This window comes from Nomascus leucogenys, chromosome 1a (assembly GCF_006542625.1).
Source record: "Nomascus leucogenys isolate Asia chromosome 1a, Asia_NLE_v1, whole genome shotgun sequence".
NCBI lineage: Eukaryota > Metazoa > Chordata > Mammalia > Primates > Hylobatidae > Nomascus > Nomascus leucogenys.
In genome coordinates, this window is record NC_044381.1 from 40,314,999 (window position 1) to 40,337,869 (window position 22,871).

General features: G+C 41.4%; 1 protein-coding gene across 2 annotated transcripts in view; it reads right to left on the reverse strand.

Moving 5' to 3' along the window:
- PTPDC1 (protein tyrosine phosphatase domain containing 1) overlaps nt 1-2,826 on the reverse strand; it is a 47,401-nt gene extending 44,575 nt beyond the window's left edge. For both annotated transcript variants that reach the window (XM_012500628.2, XM_004087011.3), the window contains exon 1: nt 2,596-2,826. The gene's annotated coding sequence lies outside the window, so the exon portion shown is untranslated. The remainder of the gene's footprint in view (nt 1-2,595) is intronic.
- Nucleotides 2,827-22,871: the final 20,045 nt, after the last annotated feature.

The window sequence follows — 22,871 nt, forward strand, 5'->3', positions numbered from 1 at the left end:
AAAGTGTGTAGCGCCTCCCCGCCCTTCCTCCTGCTCCTGCTCCCACTTTGCCTTCCACCATGAGGCCTCCCCAAAAGCAGATGCTGCCATGCTTCCTGCACAGCCTGCAGAACCATGAGACAATCAGACCTCTTTTCTTTAGAAATTAGCCAGGACCTGACTCTGCAAATTCTAGCCACCTTGGCCACACTGAACTCTGCTCTCTGCACACCTCCGGGAAAGCTCTGTCTTAGTCCCCCTCCCTGCACTGAAGCCTGGAAACTGCCCCCAGGGAGACAGCTGATGCAATGGTAAACTCTCTGTGTTTGTTTCTCTTCTCTCAGAGATCTAGGTCCTCAGCTGCTTTCTTTCCAAAATCCAAAAGACATTTTCTTATATATGTTGTCCAGTTTTCTAGTTGTTTTAGGCAGAAGGGTATTAATAAATATCTAATTTCTCTTATTTCATCTTGGTTGGAAGTGAAAATCCCCTCTGGCCATCTTCAAATAACTCAAATCCAGGGAACTGTGAAATAGTGCCTAATATGCATTACCTATACATAAAAACATTCATTTATAGTCCAACTGTATATAACTGCTGATCAAAAATTCTATTTCAAGTATGTTAAACTATATTTTAGAATCAGAAGTTCTGTGTTTCAGTCTTGACTGTTCACTGTCAGCTATATGAATCATTCTGAGCTTCAATTTCTTCTATAAAATGAGGACTATAATATTTACTCTTCTTGATTGTTGTGAGGATGAAGAAAGGGGTGTGTGTGTGTGTTCCTACCACAACACCTGGCATTTAAGTATTCAATAAATATTTGTTATCTTACTTTGCAAACCAGTATCCGTAATCTTTTTGCTTTTTCCCTTCTTAGTCTGTACTCACTTCATTTCCCTCCTAGCTTTATAAGAATTTGTAAAGGATTCTATTCATACCTGTCCAACAGTCCTGTTAATACTAATGGGCTGCATGCAGTGGTTCATACCTGTAATCCCAGCACTTTGGGAAGCTGAGGTGGGCAGATCGTTTGAGCCCAGGAGTTCAAAACCAGTCTGGGCAAGATGGTAAAACCCTGTCTCTACAAAAAAATTAAAAAAAAAATTAGCCAGGCATGGTAGCACATGTCTGTAGTCCCAGCTACTTGGGAGACTGAGGTGGGAGGATTACCTGAACCCAGGAGGTTGAGGCTGCAACCTCGGTGAGCTGTAATTGCGTCACTGCACTCTAGCCTCAAAAACTAAAAAGAAACAAAAAGTAATGGCTAAGCTCCTTGGGTACAACCCCATGAAGACTCTGGGATTGGGTGGGAAATTAGACTAGAACAATTGTTGTTAAAATGGTCCCTGGGTCACCAATATTGGAATCACCCTAGAAGGGTGTGAAAATGCAGATCCTCCAGCCCTGTCGCTGATACTGAATCCTCATTTCTGGAGTGGGAGCTGAGATTTTGCATTTTTAAAAAGCCACAAGGTGGAATTCTTGTGCACTAAGAGGTCTGGACACAACTGGACAAGCTGGGAACCAACAGGATGAGTGGGTGATTTTGGAGCCACATAGACTTGGATTTAAATTCCAGTTCTTCCATTTAATATTAATAGCTCTGACTGTGACAAGTCACTCAAACCCTCTGAGCTTGTTTTCCCACACAGTAAATGAAATGACACTTTGTTGTGGAGATCAAATAAAATTGTGTGGACATATGTATGTGTGTATATATGTATGTACCTGTACGTGTGTGTGCTAACAGTGCCTGTTATGGAACTTCTATAAGATGATCTCTTGGAGTTTTCTGGCTCTCAGTCTATGAATGCTAGTATATTTTAATCCTTCCACATACACAACTATCGCAGGATCATCTGCTTATCCACCTCCCTAAAGCAGTGTTTCTCAACCTTTTCTTGATTTTCCCCCTCTCCTCCCAGGAGACGTTTTAGACATTTTATTTCCGAATCTGCCAACCCCATAAAATTTCAATGACATAGGTATAATGTATATCTGCTTGTTTTCAGGCTCTTTGGAAGGCCACAAAGAACGGTAATATCTAGGATCTTTTTGCCCCCTAAGAACACGAGCAATATCACCCATGTTGAGAATGCATGTCTGAGAGATAAGTGACTTGGTCAAGGTCACGTGACTAATTTAGTGGCAGAATTAGACCTAAATTAGAGGTCACAAACTGGCAGACTAGAACCAGCTTATAAATGTCTTTTGTCTGGCTTCCAATGTTTCTTCTTTTTTTTTAAATTGATTGCCAACATTTACAAATCAAGAGATTTCACATAAAAATCCCGATATTCAACTTCTCATGAGAAATCTGAGATCGCTCCGAGCGGTAGTTGAGAGAAAAATCTGAGATCGCTCCGAGCGGCAGTTGAGAGGCGCTCGCCACCCCAGAACGTGGGGGTTCTCCCAGCATCTCCCAGCCTGGTCCCTGCAGACATCTGAATGTGAGACCCTCAAATCCAAGACCTTTAAACTTTAGTTTCAAGCTCACGACCCTCAATGATTTGCCTCCAACCACGCATCACTTAATAACTAGACGTTTAAAAAAACAAATCTGAAAGAACCATACTGAGTGTGCGGCTAAACTAGCTGCGAATTCCGAACCTTTTCCCGCTCGGGATCCCAAGCCCTCGGCGCCGGCTGGGGTCAGCAGGACGCGCCGTCCGTGTCGCAAGTCGTCTGCGGTCGGGGGACCAGGGCGCGGCCGGCCGGGAGACGCTGCCCCGCGGAGGGTCTGTAGGTAGCGGGCCCGAGGGCAGCCTCTGCGCACCCTCACGGCGCGGCACCGATGCCTGCTGCTCTTGACGCGCCCTGGAGGCAGAGGCCGGGTCACCGGCGCTGCCCTCAGCGCGCCCGCTCGCCAGCCAATGTCAACCGCCACACGCCTCACGTGACGTGTGCTGGCCAATGGAGGCCTGAAGCGGACCGTGACGAGAGCGGTGGCTCTAGGCATTTTCCAACGGGCGGGGGCGGTGAGGGAACCGTGAGGGACGCTGAGGGGATGGCGCGGGTGCGGAAAGGGGACCCTAAGTAAGGGGACGGCATGAGCCAAGAAGGACCGCGGCGGACCTAGCTCCAAGCGCTCCCCGGCCACAGGGTCGAGATGAGTGAATGAAGAGCCACGAGAGCCCTGGAGCAGAGCGGACGGAACCCGGCGACTGGCCGCCTCTCTCCGGGCGCGCTTCCTGTGTTGTTCCTCCTGCTTCTACTGGTCCTATCGTCCCAACTCTTAACGGATTCGCGGCCCCAGGTGGTTCAGAGAAATCCGAGGAGCAGAATCTGGGTGAGAGCAAGACCCAGCAGTTTACAGAGTGGCTGACGGGGTTTGCCTGCGTGTAACAGGAACCCCCAGATTCCAGTATCCTAAACTCACGAGGGGCTTTTCCCCTCTCCCATAAAAGAAAGTGGGAGGAAGGTACCTAAGCTCGTTCGGCTCTGTCATCCGTACAGCCTAGCCTGGCTTGTGTCCACAAATTTGCGTTATGGGCCAAAATAGTAGTTGGAGCTCCAGCCATCACATCCTTATTTTAGAAAGGGCCTTTCTGGAAGTCCCACACAAAACCTTCTAACTACATCTTACAGACTCGAATTTAGCATCATGACCTCGCAGAGCTGGAAACTATAATCTTAACTTGGCACATTGATGCCCTTAAAAATCTTCTTTCCAAAATGAAGGGAAGAATGAATTTAATTAAGCAACTAGCAATCTCTGCTGCATCTTGTTTTTTCACCCTCGCAAGTGGTCTTGTGTCTCACGGCTCAGTAGAAATAAGTCCTTCCCCTGCATGTGCAGAACAACTCACTAGGCAAATACATACTCTGTGGCAGACCCTATACTGGATGCTTTACATATATTTTCACATTTAATTTCTCTAGGTAGGCATTACTAGCCCCATGTTGCAGATGACTCTAGAAGATAGAAATGGTGACAAACTGTGAATGCAGAGAGGCTGTTAGATTGACCAGATGGTCTGATACCAGTTGGCTGCAGACTTGCAAGCACATGGACCTAAGAATGTAATTTTCTGTGCAGAGTCCACAAAGGACACTCTGCCTAAAGCTGGCAAGAATCGACAAACAAGATGAAGATACCATACTGCCCTGTGGCTCAGGAAGCAGGCCCCATATAATACACCAATGCAAAAATAGTGTGACACATCTAAACACTAGTATGGTAATGATGTAAAAAAATGGTTTTAGTAAGCAACAGATGAAAAGAGATTTGAAAATGTTGACTTGGTATTTCTCAGCACTGTCCTACAGAGAACAGTGCCCATACTTGGGCTTGTTAATAAGTAATGGAGACCGGGCACGGTGGCTCAAGCCTGTAATCCCAGCACTTTGGGAGGCCGAGGTGGGTGGATCACATGAGGTCAGGAATTTGAGACCAGCCTGGCCGACATGGAGAAACCTCTTCTCTACTAAAAATACAAAAATTAGCCAGGGGTGGTAGTGCACCCCTGTAATCCCAGCTACTAGGGAGGCTGAGGCAGGAGAATTGCTTGAACCCAGGGGGCGGAGGTTGCAGTGAGCAGAGATCGCACCACTGCACTCCAGCCTGGGCCACAGAGCAAGACTCCATCTCAAAAAAAAAAAAAAAAAGTAATGGATTGGTTTCATACATTTAATAAACAATGTCTTGTGTATACTTGTGCTGCACTGAGCATTAACAATTCGAAGGTGAATTAGACATTACGCCTGCCCACAGTCTATGGGGAGACAGACAAGTATACAAACAATTAGAACACATCATGATAACAGTATTTGGGCGGTATGGGAGCACATGAGAAGAGTATCCAACCTGGCTGGAGAGAGGGAAAAAGAGGGATTTTCGTTAGAGAAGACTTTCTAAAGAAACGATAGACCTGAGTCTTGAAAATCAAGCTTGAGCGGATCAAACTAAGTAAGTGGAATGGCAGTCCAAGCAGAGGGATCAGGTAGTCTAAAAGCATGTTGATGCGAGAGAAGCCAGCATATGTGACACTGGCTATGAAGAAAGGGGGTAGAAGAACATATTGAGGAGTTAGTGTCCTGTCATGATGGATCATGTGTGCCATGCTAGGGAGTTTGCATCCTTTGGTCATAGCATCCACTCCTTCCCTTGCTTTGGGGAAATTATTTCTCCACCTTGTGTGTAGTCTTGGTGGCATTATTAAGATGCACTGTGTTTCCCCGACTAGTGGATAGATGGATAACCCTAGTTAGGCCAACCAGATTATCTGCCAAGGGTGAGAGGAAAAGTAGTGGGATAGGGAGTTGAGAGTGTTTAAACATGCCTCCCTAGGGAGGGGATGAGATTTCATTTGGATCCATGAAAAGATTATAAAATTGGATAGAGAGCAGAATCAAGGATAGAGGTCGTGTGTGATGTTTTCTTCAGCAAACTCAATAGCACAGAGTCTCTAGTTGATTTTCACATCTTACGACTGGATATAAATACTGTATTCCAGCCATTCGAAAGGTGTATTCTATAGCTATTAGGATTATATTTTGTAACCAAAAATTAAATGACTTTAGTATTTTAAATAAGCATTGCATGGGAAATCTGGACTATGTAAACCTCATTTCTCTACTGTAACTTGGATGGTTATTCCACAAATTTGAGTAATATGTGGGTTTTACTTTCATTCCATGTTTACCTAACAACCTTCTTGGAGTTCCAACTCAATAACAACAGGATTCCCCCGTGGAAAAAAAAATCACTGTATTATTTATACATAAATTATTTAGTTATATGTAAATTCTTTAGTTTTCTAAATTTCTAAGGGCTTAAAACTGTAGCATCATTATGACACAAAAATTACACATCACAGATAAACTCTCTTCCCAAGGTTTTGAATATCATTTTTTCTTTAAAAATGAAAATACATCTATCTTTATAATATACATGTTCATTGAATATAAGTTTCAAGAAAGGCAGAAAAGTATGAGGAATACACGTAGTGGTTTACATTGTCCAAGACATTTTTCTATGAACATTTATTTAAATATAAGTGTACTTTAAAATAAGATCATATCATATGTACTGTTTCATAACTTATTTTTTACGTAACATATCTTAGACAGCTTTGCTAAGTACCACAGACTTAATGGCTTAAAACACCACATGTTTATTATCTGTTTCTGTGCATCATCAGTCCTGCCACAGTTTCTGTCAACAGATTGCAATTCAGGTACTGGCCAGGGCTACAATCTTATCAGAAGCTCAACTGGGAAAAGATCCACTTCCATGTGCCCTCAGGTTATTGGCAGAATTCATCTCCTTGCAGCTATAGACAGGTCACCATTTTCTTGCTGACTATCAGCAATGGGCTGCTGTCAGCTTCTAAAGGCCAACCTCAATTCTTTGCCTTGTGGTCCTCTCCATAGACCTCAGAAATGGCAGCTTACTTTTTCAAAGCCAACAAAGGAGAGAGAATCATTATAATTTTTAATGGTAACATAATATTCCACTATAGGACTGTAACATTATTTAACTATCCTCTATGGATACTAGGATGTTTTAAATTTTTCATTATAAACAGTGTTACAGTAAATGTCCTCATGCATATACCTTTGTGACTTCTCTGATTATTTTCTTAGGATGATATCCAGAGTGAATTGCTGAGTCAGATGGTATACTTTTTAAATCTTTTTTTCTTTGCATATTGTAAAATAGCTATCCAGAAAACTAAGCCCATTTATATTTCTAAGAATGTATGAGAATGCTGGTTCATATGCATAACTTGCCAACATTGGCATTACCCATAAGTTTAATATTTGCCAATCTAATGAGTGAAAAAAATATTTCTTATTGTTTTAATTTGAAGTTGTTAAATTAGTGAACTCAAACATATTTTTATATGTTTACTGGACATTGTGTTTTTTGAATTGCCTTTTCATGACTTTAGCCCATTTTGCAATTGTGAAAGCACTTTGTATGTTAAGTGCTCTTTGTTTGTGGATTGCAAATATGTTTCCTAGTTTATTTATGTTTGTTAATATTTTTGTTATTTTGTTTCTAGGGGATAATTTTGTTTATGGGGGATTTTTGGCCATAAAAAAGTTTTTAATGTTTTTTGAAATCAATTCTATTGATTTTCCTAATGCATTCTGCCTTTGATGACATGCTTAGAAATGTCTTTCCCACCTAAGGGCATAAAACCTTTCACTTATTTTTGTTCTAGAATGTTTATGGTTTCTTTTAACATTTACATTTTAATTGTTTTAGAATTATTGTGTTGCAAATAGATTGATTGCTATTGTCCTGTGATGAGTTTTTTTAAAAATTGAGTTATTCAATTGAGAGGGGTAACTCTAGAGTTATTTTTAAAATCTGTAACTTGTTACTGTAGATTTGTGGGAAATAGAGAACAAACCAACACTGTGAAATGTTTTCTTCATCATGTGGTTCTCTAAGCACTTTTTGTTCCAGTAATGTCTACTTTTTCCTGAGATTATATAGAAGTGTATCACTTGTGCTGTAATAACATTATATGAGAGGACTTATTAGTGACAAATTGACAACAGGGAATAAATAAGCGTAATTGACCAGGAGGACATGGGACAAAGACCAAACCACAAATGCCCTTAATTAAGAGGGCAGGATGATCCTGCCATAACACAATCACTTTCAAAAACAATAATATTGAGGCCAAGGGCACCAAGGCATTGGTTGAGAAACGAGTCATTCATCACTACAAATGGGCAACTGAAGTTAGAGAGGAGTGGCAAGCTGAGAAAGAAGGAGCTCAGGTGTGGCTGAAGTGTGAAGCAAGTCTCTTGAGGTACATTCTTCTGCTCCAGTGAAATTCAGAGAAGAGATTCTGGTAACCAGAAAGCCATAGGAACTTTCATGAGCTTGATTTCTCTTAAGGAATGAATGTGTGAAATGAAAAATCAAGCATTAAATTCATTAAATTCCAGTGCTGTGACTTATTTGCCTAGGATTCTGAGCACTTAGTGCAGTGCCTAGCTCAATATGGGTTCTCAATAAATGTTATTTTCTTTCTCCTTTCTCTTATGCTATTCTCTTATTTGTCTCCATTTTTTATCACCCAGTGTAGGTACTGGTGTGTATTAGTCACTTAGTGAATCTTTATGAAATAGTTTCAAACCTTTGGTTTCAATACCATGGGTGGTTTGAAGAAGTAAATGTATAGAAATATATTTGAGAAGGAGTTTAGTTACATACCAATAGCCACAGTAGCCCATGTGTTGAATGTTCTGTACTGAGCTCTCCACACACTTAATTAATTTTCATGATAGTCCTGCAAGGCATAACTCTTTGTATTATTCCCATTTTATATATGAAGAAACGGAGGCTCAGAGAGGTAAAAGGAACCAAAGTTACCCAGTTAATAAGTGGAGAAATCAAGGGTTGTAACCCTGAACTACAAAGGCTGGTCTGATTACAAAGGCCGAGTAGTTTTCCAGTATTCCTTTATAGCCTCTAAAAAGTTCACATATCACTTTGGCAAGAGAGTTCTAATCATTGTATAGGCATGTGCACACCTGAGGCTTTTCAAGTGTGTGTTTATCTTCTAAAATGGACAAGACCCAGACCCACAGATTGTGCAAGACTACATGAGCCAGAGAGGGCTCATTAACCTCTGTGAATTCCTTCAGCTCAGCTCCCCAGAGAAGAAAGGGACCAGATGGTCATCATGCTGCTCACTTCCTCAGCTGCACGGCTATTGTCTAGAGACAGTGTCAACTTGACAGCCTGGCTTAGAATTTCTAGGGACTGTTGGAGCTAGCACATTTAAGTTTAGCTAGAGTCTCACTACTTGCTTATTAATTCTGTTCAGAAGGCAGACACCAGGCCAGTATAGTGGGAAACAGAATTGCGTACTAGAAAGTGTTGGATAGGAAGTGAAGAGAACTGGGTTCCAGCTCACTGCTTGGTTGGTTTGTTTCATTTATTCATTCTGCAGATGCTTTTTGAAATGTCTGTTATGTGCCAGGCCCTGTGTATTTAGCAAGGAAGGATTGAAGGAGACGATCCCACAATGATTTCTTCTGCTTAAGAAGGAAACAGTTCATGTACTATAATCATCATTCTTAAGCAAGTTGCACCAAGGTGCGTGTGCTCCTTTCTCAGAAACTAAGCCACACTGAAGGAAGAGAAAAATGGAGCTCCTATAGATGCTTATGTTGGCTTGCTTTCAGTGTTTTTTTTCAGACAATAGAGAATCTTGCCCTTCAGTGTTCTAAATTTAGAGAGTTGTTATCATAACTCACAATTTCTGCCCTAATGTTCAGAAGCAGGGAGGGGTGGACAGGCTGTGCTCCTTGCTGAAACACTTGCCTGGTCACCTCTGTAGTGCCTTGCTTTAATCTGTAGGACAGTCATCTGAGTTAGGTCCCAACTGTACTAGATGAACCATGTCAGCATGGAGGTCCAGGACTGTCCCACAGATTGAAGAAGAATCCCACCTTCAGTGGAGGGTCAGAAGCAGTCCAGATATATCTGAATGTGGCTTTGCATTGCCTTAGATACGAAATAAATGGCCATTTGAAACTCTTTATTTACCATCTGTTTCTTGGTGCTCTAAACTTCCATCTTATTTTCACTAAAAGATAGTAAGGCTCACTCAGACCCTGATTTTGTCACGTCCTTAAGCCTCTAACCTTAAGGATATTTTTATCTAGGGGATGCCGTATACTTGCTCACAATACTTCAATTAGACCCTGCCAGGTAGTGCCTTATACCTTAAAAGCACTTTCAGACTGGATGCGGTGGCTCATGCCTGTAATCCCAGCAGTTTGGGAGGCCGAGGTGGGTGGATCACCTGAGGTCAGGAGTTCAAGACTAGCCTGGCCAACATGGTAAAACCCCGTCTCTACTAAAAATACAAAAATTAGCTGGGCGTGGTGGTGCGCGCCTGTAATCCTAGCTACTCAGGAGGCTGAGGCAGGAGAATCATTCGAACCCAGGAGGCAGAGTTTGCAGTGAGCCAAGATCGTGCCACTGCACTCTGGCCTGGGTGATGGAGCGAGGCTGCGTCTCAAAAAAAAAAAAAAAAAGTCACTTTTGTATCCATTTTCTCTTTAACCCTTACAAAAGGCATGTATAGGCATGTGGGGTATTTATTATTTTCGTCCTGCAGAAGAAGAAACATAGGCTCAGTGAAATCAGAGATGTTAAGTGGTAACGTTGCTATCAAATCCATGTCTGTATGATTCCCAAATCCTTGCATGGTAGGCAGGATTCTATGTCTTCTAAGATTTCCCTCCTTGCCATCCCCATGTACACATTCTATATAATCCTTAGGAGTGTGAATTTGATTGCTTTTACTGCCATGATTACATGGCAGTAAATATTATATGGCACAGCTGATGTTAAGAGAGTATACAGGTGGGCCTGGTCTAATCACATGAGACTTTTAAAACCAGAGAGTTCATTATGGCCAGTAGCAGTGGCAGAAGTCGGAGAGATTAAAAGAATGGGCAGGGCTTGCTGCAATGTTTTTACTTTGTTGGAGGAGACCGTGAGGAGCTGAGAGCAGTTCACAGCCAATGGCCAGCAAGGAAATGGGACCTTTGTCCTGCAACTGGAAGGAACTGAACCTGCCCACAAGAATGGGCTTAGGCAGGTCTTTCCCAGAGCCTCCAGACTAGAACTCAGCCTGGCTGACACCTTGTTTCACCTTTGTGACAGCCTGAACAGAGAACCCAGCCAGGCCATGCTGGACTCAGAAGCTACAGAACTGTGAGCTAATGAATGAACATAGTTGTTCACCTCTAAGTTTGTGGTGATGTGTTAAGAAGCAATAGAAAACTAACACACCCTGCTTTTTTGGTGAGATCTTGGGACTTGAGACAAGTCTTTGAACTTTTCTGGTCTTAATTTTCACTTGAAAGAGGATTAGATGTGACCTTTAAGGTTCTTTCCAGCTCAGATGACTCTTAAGATTCTTAAAACAGTTTCTCATGAAAAGTAATCTGTATTTTAGGGCCATGGCTATGGATATGTTGGGAAGATAGAGTTTGTGACTCCTGATTCGAAGGCCATCAGCTCATCTGTGGGAAACTCAGGGAGCACATGGAGGGAATGAGGCTCTTCAACGTCCTGAGGCCCTGTGCTAGAGCTCAGAAGTACCACAGGAATAATGCAAGGTACCTGCCCTTACACTCTGGGTAGGGAGGCCGAGCGTTGGTGTCCATATGAATAAGCAGTCACTACAAAGTAAAGTCCCAGAGGAGGAAGGGAGTCTTGGTTGAAGGATGTAAAGCTTGGGCTGGATTTTAAAGCTAAGTGGTTTGCCAGGCTATTGGTGCTGGAGCAGCCCGTATAGAGGTAGCAGCATAAAGGAAGGCATGGGACATTAGTAAGACTGACCATATAGGTTATACCTGCTGATTCTAAAGCCCAGGGCTGGCATTGAGTAAATGGGAACTGTTAGCAAACAGAATATTGCTGGAGTATTTGGAGTGGTGAAGCTGGAGAGAGGATTCTGTAAACAGGATACCTCTATGCTGAACACGTTAAGCATCACTCTGATATAACCTCGCTTATTTTATTTTATTTTATGTATTTATGTATTTATTTTTTTGAGACTGAGTCTCACCATGTCACCCAGGCTGGAGTGCAGTGGTGCCATCTCAGCTGACTGCGACTTCCGCCTCCTGGGTTCAAGCAATTCTGCCATACCCTCCCAAGTAGCTGGGACTACAGGCACCCGCCACCAAGCCCAGCTAATTTTTGTATTTTTAGTAGAGACGGGATTTTACCACGTTGGCCAGGCTGGTCTCTAACTCCTGACCTCAAGCGATCTGCCCGCCTTTGCCTCCCAAAGTGCTGGGATTACAGGCGTGAGCCACTGCGCCTGGCTCCCGCTAATTTTAAATCCATGTAATCAATATTTACTAATCCTTTAATCTAGTGCTTATCCCCTCTGAAGGATAGTTTTGTTGAGCTTTACCTTCTGTAGTTAGAATGATAAAAATCAATAAGAATACACTGAATATATTCTTCCCAATGACTTCAGAACTTAACCCTGCTCCCACCTGCCACCTAGCACAGGATCCTATTAGGCGCTCCTGAAGACTCACTTGTCCAGAATATAACCTTAATGTGAATGACAGAATCACAGGGCTGAAATAACAATTACTGGATTGCAAACTTCCTTTCACTTCTCAATATCACCTAAAACACTCAGCATAGTTTCCTGCACACAGCAGGTGCTCAATGTCTAATTAAATTTAATTGGAGATAAATTGAAATTAGCACACAAAAAAGGAGCAGGGATCCTATTCAGAGCTTCCTGATGGATTGTGCTCAGGCTTTTTGCACACACCAAACCCGAATGGCTGGAAAGCATGGAGCAGCTACAGCACACTTTGGGAGAATGCCACAGTTGACACCCCTGATACTGGAGAGAAGTCATTCAGCTGCCAGAGGGCAGCTGCCGGGAGGAAATCCCCTCTTCACACTAGGTCTGAGCTGTTCTATGAGCCACCAGAGATTATTACCACTCAGTTATTATTACTGTAGTTGACTGCTCCATAAATTGATGGTTAAATTACATTAACAATTATGGAAAATATTGTGACACCAAAGAATTATTAAGTAATTCATATGCATTGCTAATCTCCCACCGTTACACAGAATAAAAGACCAGGTAAGATAGACAGTTGGTAGCTGCAGGTTTATCTGCTTATTTTTGGCGGGAAGATTTTTTTCCCCCTAAAATCTACCATTAATTTATTCATTGACCAAAGGTTTATTGAATACCCACTGTGACTCAAACACTGGGCTGGCCTCTAGGTTTGAACTGCAAAAAAGATCAACATGGTCCCTTGCCTTTATATGAAGCTTAAAATCTAGAAGTTAGAAACTTCAAGAGTGTAAAGTATTTTGATGGCTAAGGGCAAGATGCTCTGGGAGTGAGTGTATGCGCAGGGAACAAACCTAGTCCAGGGAGGTGAGGTTCTCTAAGGAAATAATATCTTAGGTGACAACTGAATATGAATGTGAGTTAACGGGGAGGGAGGGAGGAAAGGGTGGGAGAGATTTCAGGCCAAAGAAATAACCACAGTCTTACAAGTTAGCTCTTATTAAATTGAAAAATCAAGACAATATCTAAAAGAAAAAAGTTCTAAGTGGAGAAGGCAAAAGTGAGATTTCAGACTTGGATCGACCTCATTCCTTTTCCTGAGAATTTTGCCCTCTTGTGGCAGTTAGCTGTCAATGACCATACTGTGTCAACAGGTTTCCTTAGATTCCTGGTACTTTTTGAGCTGGAGGTCTTTGCTTTAGAAAAGGACTATTCCATTGGTTTCCAAGTTTTGTTCGGAGGGACACCATTGATTATCTGCTTCCCACATGCGCCCATATTTTGAAAGATTTCTGTCAAACAAAAACACACTATTTTTTTGTTTGTTTTTTGAGAGATGGTCTCACTGTCACCAGGCTGGAGTACAGTGGCATGATCATGGCTCACTGCAGCCTCAACTTTCCAGGCTCAGGTGATCTTCTCACTTCAGCCTCCTGAGTAGCTGGGACTGCAGCACATGTCACCACGCCTGGCTAATTTAAAAAAAAAATCTTTTGTAGAGATGGGGTCTTGCTATATTGCCCAGCTGGTCTTGAACTCCTGAGCTCCAGCAGTCCTCTCACCTCTGTCTGCCAAAGTGCTGGGATTACAGGCATGAACCACCAGGCCATGCCTGATACACTTCCTTTTCCTTTTTTTCTTTTTTTCTCTAACTGGATTATCTTGGTTACATTATTAAGTTGATATAATTCTATATAAAAGCAAAGAAATTTGTTGTTGTGTTTTATTTGGCCTTGTAAACTCTAGCTCTGCCTTAATAAAGCTATCTTGACTTTCTGTGGGACCATTTCCTCTTCTGAAAATAGAAATGATAAAATAAATATAACAACATCTACTTTTAAGTAACTGTGAGGAAAAATGAGCTGTTAACAGGATACTTAGTAAATGTTTATTGCTTTTCTAGCATTCTCATGGGCAAAAGTTTGGTTTTAGTAAGCTTACTAACCCCCATTCATATTGCTGAGCTCTCTACCCCCAATTCAGGGATTCCAACCTTGGAGTTTAACCCCAATCTAGTTCAACCTTCTTATTTTATAGATGAAGAAACTAACAGCCAAGAGGAAGGAAGTGACCTCATTTCTGCCCTTGATCTTAATTTGTATATCAGCTTATTTACAGTCATTATTAAAAAACCGGTGAAAATAAGGGCTTAATTTGTATATCAGCTTATTTGCAGTCATTATTTTAAAAAAAACAACAGTGAAAATAAGGGCCAGGGCCTCCCAGAAATAAAAAGAAGCCCACTGTAGCAGAAAGTGAGCAAGAGGGAGAAGGCCGTGCAATTGGGTTGAACAGGTAGGCCAGGCTCAGACCACACAGGGCCTTCTGGGCAATTTTAACTATTTTTTTAGTCCCTGTCTAGGGGTACGGGCATAAATAATGTCAATGTTATCAGTTGAAATTTGGAAACATCTGAACAACTGCATTTAAAATTCTTCATCCATATGTTTGTAATAGTCAAATCACAGGTTTAAAGTTGTAAACTATTATTGTGTAAGCTGACAACAAGAAATTAATCTGTTTCCGATGAAGATCAGAACCTAAAACAATGGGCTTAAGTAGACAAAAGAAATTTACATTGGATATGGAGGGCAATTCTTGACTAAATGTTAAGTGATACTGGCCATGTTATTGAGGCTTCTCTATCCTGGAAAAGTATATCTAGGCAGCAATATTCTCAGATCGTTACGAATCTGAGGGCTTTAAAACCATGGTCCATGCAAGATGAAGATTTAAACCACCTAAAGAACTTTTAAAATATATTTTAGATATTGGAGTTCCAGTTTGATTTCCTTTTTAAAAAATTCTGTGGAAAATGGGTGCAGAGTTTGAAAATAGCTGGATCTAGAGTATCTTTCATACTAGCTATTAGTCAGTAATGTGATTCTAAAACATAATTTTGTCTTATATTTATCTTATATTTATCCATTTCAGATCTCTCTCCTGTGCTCCAGAACCCTATATTTAACAGTCATTAGACACCTCTACTTCTTATCCCACAGACTTAACCTTCTAAAACTTGACTTAGTCTTTTTCCTCCTAACTGCTCCTTCTAGCCGAGTGAATGTAACCACCACCATTTATCTGTTAGCCCAAACTGGAAACTGGGGAGTTAATTTTGATCTTTTCCTTTGTCTCCATGCTTACCAGCTATCTGTCTTATGGATTCCACCTCCTCAGAACCACTTGGATTAATTAACTAATCAACTCTTCTTCTCCACTTCTGTTACAGTTGCCCTCCCTAGATCCTCAACAGGGTTACTGCACCTGCTTCCTGAGTGATCTCTCTGTCTAGCCTGGACTGCTTCCAATCCATCTTCTATACTGCTGTCCACCAAGTGAGCTTTCTAAATACAAATCTGATCATGGCACTGCCTCTTTAAATGCTTTCACTGTTTCCCACGTCCGTGAAAAGTCCACACTCCTTAGGATGGTGTGCAAAGTGCTTCGCCCTCTCTCTCTAGCATCCTTCCTCCCACTCCATTTCCCTTAATTTTTAAACCTAGCTATGCAAACTTAAGGCAATTTGTCAGATGTGCCAGGCCCTCACTCACTGTTGCCATGCTGCTCTCTTGGCCCAAAATGTCCCTGCTTTCCCTTCCTCATCCTTCATGATTGAACTCAGTTATTAGTTCTTCCATGAAGCCTTCCCCCAACTTCTCTACCCCAGCTTGAGAAAGGTGCTCATACTGTGAAAATGACTGTGTAATTGTATTTTGCAGTTTACAAAGTTCTTTTACATATATAATCATTTAATTCTTGTAAAAGGCTAGATTGGGTAGACTTGTATCCATTTTATAGATGACATACAGAATCATTTAATTCATTTCCAAAGGCTAGATGGGGTAGATTAACATCCACCTTATAGGCAAGGCTAGTGGAATTGACATCCAAGGTCAGGTGACTGGTTAGTGACAGAGCTGAGCTATGGTCAGAGACTGTGGCCTCAGTCTTCTGACTTTGAATGCAGTGCCCTTTTTCGTCTAGCCTGCTGAAAGAGAATCAGAAGAGAAAGCAGAGGATGTGCACTCCAGACCCGGCAGGCTGCCACAGAAGCAGAGAAATCCTGCCTGCTTCCACCTCCCCCTGTTCACTCTGATCTAGCCTAGCAGGAAAACTTTTCATGTAGCACAGCATTTCAGGCTGAGCAATGCATTTTTAAACTCTGAAAAATGTCATTTCTCCTGACATTTCTGGAACTACTTCCAAAAATGAAAGCCAATTAACCAGCAACTTTGTTGATTAATTCATTACCTAATTAGGGCTGTGAGGACATTTTGAAATAGTCAGATGAAAGAGGTTGGATAAGAGCAGTAGGAACAGAACCTTTTCCTGATGTTTCAGGCTCTGTGGCTTGGGGCCTGGGGAAAAGTGTATATTCAGGACAGAAAATGAAGGGAAGGACTTTTTTCTGAGAACAGATTTTAGTGGTCTGATTGAGTTGGTAACATGAAAGCCTGTTGGGGCATAAAGACCGAGAAGAACTCACATCTCCCCCCAGATTTGCCCTGTGGGCTAAATTGTGCCCTCTCCGTACCCAATCCATATGTTGAAGACCTAACCCCTTATGGGACTGTATTGGAGTTGGGGCTTTTAGGAGGTAATTAAATGAGGTCATAAGGGTGGAGTCCTAATGTGACAGGATTGATGGCTTTATAAGAAGAGGAAGAGAGGGACTGCTCACTCCCTCTCCCGGATGGGCCTGGTGGCTCACACCTGTAATCCCAGAACTTTGAGAGCCCAAGGTGGTAGGATCACCTGAGGTCAGGAGTTCGAGACCAGCCTGGCCAAAAGGGCAAAACCCCGTCTCTACTAAAAATACAAAAATCAGCCGGGCATGGTGGCGGGCGCCTGTAATCCCAGCTGCTGAGGCAGGAGAATTGCTTGAACCCAAGAGGCGGAGGTTGCAGTGAGCCGAGATTGTGCCACTGCACTCCAGCCTGGGGTATAGAGTAAGACTGTCAAAAAAAAAAAAGAAGAGGAAGAGAGAGATTGCTCACTCTCTCTCCCATGCACCAAGGAAAGGCCACGTCAGCACACGGTGAGAACGTGTCCACTGCAAGCCAGGAAGAGAGCCCTTACCAAGAACCCAAGCTGCTGGGCCTCAATCATCAACTTCCAGGCTCCAGAGCTGTGAAAACAATAAATTTCTGTTGTTTAAGCCACCTAGTGCATGGTATTTTGTTATGGTAGCCCAAGCACACTAAAATAGTTTCTATGACCACCTCAACCCTGGTACACTAAGAACAGATAGCTCAGCATAGGACTGAAATGGAAAAGCTAGATGGATTTCTGCCCACCCTTGCTTTGTGCCCACATTTAGGGGTGAAGACAGAAGGATTCAGTGCCTTCTTTGCTAGTGGGTGTCCTTCTCTTGACTTTTGTTTGTCTTTTTACATTTATTGCATTTAGATAACTAATTATTTATTCCTTAATGTGTCAGGTGCTGTTCTAATTTTTTTTTTTTTTTGAGACTGAGTCTTGCTCTGTTGCCCAGGCTAGAGTGCAGTGGTATGATCTCGGCTCACTGCAACCTGGGTCTCCCAGGTTCAAGCGATTCTCCTGCCTCAGCCTCCTGAGTAGCTGGGATTACAGGCACCTGCCACAACACCCTGCTAATTTTTGTATTTTTAGTAGAGACAGGGTTTCACCATGTTGGCCAGGCTAGTCTCAAACTCCTGACCTCAAGTGATCTGCCTGCCTTGGCCTCCCAAAGTGCTGGGATTACAGGTATGAGCCACTGTGCCCGGCCTGTTCTAAACATTTTACATGTATAAACTATTCCATTTAGCTTGAAACCTCAATTACAGGACATGCCTGACACTGATGCTCCTTGTTACATAGTAGACTCGAGGTAACATTGATTTGCTTCGACTGCCAAACATTATTTAGAAAACTCACGAGAAGGAGGCCAGGTGCAGTGGCTCACACCTGTAATAGGAAGCCAAGGTGGGGGTATCACTTGAGGACAGGAGTTCGAGACCAGCCTGGCCAACATGGTGAAACCCAGTCTCCACTAAAAATACAAAAATTAACCAGGCATGGTGGCACACGCCTGTAGTCCCAGCTACTTGGGAGGCTGAGGCAGGAGAATCACTTGAACCCAGGAGGCGGAGGTTGCAGTGAGCTGAGATCGCGCCACTGCACTCCAGCCTGAGCAACAGAGCCAGACTCTGTCAAAAAAAAAAAAAAAAAAAAAGGAAAGTCTATTCCATTTATCTGTACTTTTACCCTTTCAATTTTTTACTTTTCCTCCCTGATGTTCCAAAATTCTTCTTTTATCATTTCCTTTCTGTCTCAAGAGCATCTTTTAGGGTAGATTTGCTATTGACAAATTCTCTTAGTTTTCCTTCAGATGATAATGTCTTGATTTCCCCTTCATTTCTAAAGGGTATTTTCACTGGATGTAGAATTCTGGGCTTACAGTTCCTTGAAACAATGCTGTGCTACTCCTTTCTGACCATCACGGTTTCTGATGGGCAATTTGCTGCCATTTTTATTTTTTCTCCTATGGATAAGGTGGTGTTCCTCTCTCACTATTCTTGAGATTTTTTTTTCTTTGTCTTTAGTTTTCAGGAGATTGACTGATATGTCTTGGCATAGATTCCATTAGGTTTATACTGTTCAGTGTTAGCTTCTTGAATCTGTTTTTATGTCTTTTGCTGAATTTTGGAAGTTTTCGGCCATTATTTTGTTGAATACTTTTTTAACCCCCACCTATCTTTTTTCTTTTTCTGCAACTCCAATGGCATAGTATTAGATTTTTTGGGGTTGTAATTACATAGGACTCTGAGGCTGCAGTATTTTTTTCCAATCTATTTTTTTCTCCGTTTCTCAGAGATTGGGTAATTTCTCAGGCTGGGTTATTTTTATTATCTTAACTTCAACTTCACTGATTCTTTACTCTGTTCTTCCCATTTTCCACTGAGCTCATCCATTGAGTTTTTCATTTGTATCTTTCAGTTCTAAAATTTTCACTTGATTCTTATTTACGTCGTATATTCTTATTTACCTTGCCAACTGCCACAAGATTTTCTTTCCCATAATTAAACAGAAACCAGTTCCTGAGAAACAATGTTTGGAAGATTTCCCCACCAATCTTGACAGACCGCTTGACATCGTAGCCAACCTCCCCTCTCTTATTCTGGTCTTGCCATGACAACTGACCAGCCTTACAAAACATTCCTTCCTGGTAGACGACCACCAACCAGAGCCTGGTTCTGGCCAGTCCACAGAGGCTGTGCATGAGATGCCTTTGTGTCCTGTCTTTCACCTCTTGACATAAACAGCCAAGTTTTACTTCATTTTAATGTTAAATCTCTACCCCAAAGTGAACATGGAATGTATTTAACATATATGTTTACTCACTGAGCATGCATTTAGCCTCATTATAATTTTATAGATTCTCCTATCCTCCAAAATTTATATCGCCAACCTATCAGCATAAATCATCTTTATTTTAAAATATGTTTTATTTGTCTAGGATCTTTGTTTCTCAATCTGCAGGTTATAACCTTTTATAGGATATAAAGCTCTCCTTTTTCTTCCACAAATTTCATGGTCTCAGAAATTTTATATATCTATATAATTTATATTTTATATATATATAATATATAATATATATACACCAAATAGTTTCTCCTTGCTTATGACTTATTTTTTCATTTTCTTTTGAAAAGTTGAAGCTTTCATTTTGATGAGAGTTAATTTGATGAAGGTTAATTTATTTTCTTTCATGGTTTATGCTGTTTGTGTTAAATCTAAGAAATCTTTGCCTGACCTAAGGTCAAAAATATTTTATTTTTTGCTTTCTCCTAGAATGAAGATCTTCAAACTACAGCCCCCAGTTTGGTATACAAAGTTTTACTGGAACACCACCTATTTTTGTAAAGAAGGCTTTATTGGAACATAGCCGCACCCAGTTGTTTGTGTATTATCTATGACTGTTTGGTGCTACAATGGCAGAGTTGAGTAGTTGCAATAGAGATCTTTTGGCCTACAAAGCATACAATATTTACTATTTGTTTCTTTAAAGAAAAAAAATTGTAACCCCTGTTCTAGAAGTACTATAGCTTTAGCTCTTACATTTAGGACTACCCTCCATTTAGAGTCATTTTTTGTGTATGATATGAAGTAAAATTTGAGATTTGCTTTTTCCTATATGAATACCTCTTTATTCTATACCTTTCCCCCATTGACTTGATATATACGTCTGGATTCTCAATTCAGTTCTATTGGTCTATACGTCTATCCCTGTGCCAGTAACACACTGTCTTTATCATTGTAACTTTATGCCGACTCTTCATTTCAGGTAATAGTCATTTTTTCAAAAGGGTTTTCATTATTCTAGGTCTGTTGCCTTTCATTATGTTTTAGAATCAGCTTGTCAATTTCCACATTAACCCTGTTTGGACTTTTATTGAGAACATATTAAGTCTATAGATCAATTTGGCACAAATTGACAACTTGACAGTGTTGAGTCTTGTCTTAGTCCATTAATGTGTGTATTAAAAAAATACCTGAGACTGGGTAATTTAAAAAAAAAACAGGAATTTACTTCTCACAGATCTGGAGGCTGGATGCCCAAGATTGAAGGGGTGGCCTGCCCCTCCACACCTGTGGATATTTCTAGTCAGGTGGGATGAGAGACTGAGAAAAGAAATAAGACACAGAGACAAAGTATAGAGAAGCAACAGTGGGCCCAGGGGACTGGCACTCAGCACACCAAGGACCTACATGGGCACCAGCCTCTGAGTTCCCCCAGTTTTTATTGATTATTATTTTCATTATTTCAGCAAAAAGGAATGTAGTAGGAGAGCAGGGTGGTAATAAGGAGAAGGTCAACAAAAAACATGTAAGCAAAAGTATGTCATAATTAGGTTCAAGGGAAGGTACTATGCCTAGATGTGCACGTAAGCCAGATTTGTGTTTCTCTCCACCCAAACATCTCAGCGGAGTAAAGAATAACAAGGCAGCATTACTGCAAACATGTCTCGCCTCCCACCACAGGGCAGCTTTTCTCCTATCTCAGAGTTGAACAAATGTACAATCGGGTTTTACACCGAGACATTCAGTTCCCAGGGGCAGGCAGGAGACAGTGGCCTTCCTCTATCTCAACTGCAAGAGGCTTTCCTCTTTTACTAATCCACCTCAGCACAGACCCTTTACGGGTGTCGGGCTGGGGGACGGTCAGGTCTCTCTCATCCCACGAGGCCAAATTTCAGACTATCACATGGGGAGAAACCTTGGACAGTACCCTGCTTTCAAGGGCAGAGGTCCCTGTGGTTTTCCACAGTACATTGTGCCCCTGGTTTATTGAGACTAGAGAATGGCAATGGCTTTTACCAAGTATACTGCTTGTAAACATTTTGTTAACAAGGCATGTCCTGCACAGCCCTAGATCCCTTAAACCGTGATTTTATACAACACATGTTTTTGTGAGCTCCAAGTTGGGTCAGAGTGGCTGGGGCAAAGCTACAAATTAACAACATCTCAGCAAAGCAATTATTTAAAGTACAGGTCTTTTTCAAAATGGAGTCTCTTATGTCTTTGCTTTCTACATAGACACAGTGACAGTCTGATCTCTCTTTCTTTTCCCTACACAAGATCAAGGTGCCAGCAGGCTTATTTCTTCTTCATTTATGAAGGTTAATCTTGCTGGATGTAGTATTCTTGATGACGGGTTTTTTTTTCTTTAGGACTTAGAATATATTATCTCATTCTGTTCTGACATGTAAGGTTTCTGCTGAGAAGTCTGCTGTTAGTTTGATGGGGTTTCCTTTGTAATGACTAGATGTTTTTCTCTTGCTGTTTTTAGAATTCACTCTTTCACTTTGTTTTAGACTGTCTGATTATAATGTGCCTTGGTGAAGACATTTTCGTGTTATATTTATTTGGGAGTTACTGAGCCTTGTATATCTGAATATCTGAATCTCTTGCGATATTTGGGAATTTTTCATCTACTATTTTGTTAAATATGTTTCCTAAACCTTTTTATCTCTCTTCGTGTTAGAAACAAAATGCTTGTTCCTTGGTGCTGCAAAGACCTAGCACTCGAACATAAATTTAATTTTTTCAGCAAGGCAATTTTTACTTCTATTGAAGGGTGCAGCTCATGAATGGAGTAATGGCGAGAGCACACCTGGACAAGGGAGGAGAAGGGGTTCTTATTCCTGACGCAGGTAGCACCTACTGCTGTGTCATTCCCCTATTGGCTAGGGTTGGACCACACAGTCTAAGCTAATTCCGACTGGCTATTTTAAAGAGAGCAGGGCTACGAGCTGGAGTAGCAGGGTGGATAATTTGGCAGGAAGGGCGGTTACAGAACAGGTGACTCAGGATGATTAAGGTCAGAGGAGGTGACCAGGGGTGACTCAGGATGGAGCAGGTGACTGAGGTGACTCAGGTCAAAGCAGGTGACCAGGGGAACAGATGTGAACTACTGATTAGAACTGGGGGGAAAGTTGTTTACTGAAACTGGAGGCAAGGGGGCAAAGAGAACCAAGAAGTTAAGCTTTAAAATGGAGAATCAAAGAATAAGAGAGCTGAACATACTGATATACTGATTCTTTGAAGAGAAACTTGGAGTTACTATATCTAACATTTGCCTTAGGAGATACCAATAATTCATAAATTCTATTGCTTTATATTGTCCAAAATATTTTGAAGACTTTGTTCTCTTTTATTCTTTTCTCTTTATTTTTGTCTGACTGGATTATTTCAAGAGACGTTTCTTTAAATTCTGAAATTCTTTCTTCTATTTAACCTAATCTATTGTTGAAGCTTTCAAATGTATTTTGTATTTCCTGCAATGAATTCTCCAATTCCAGAATATCTGGT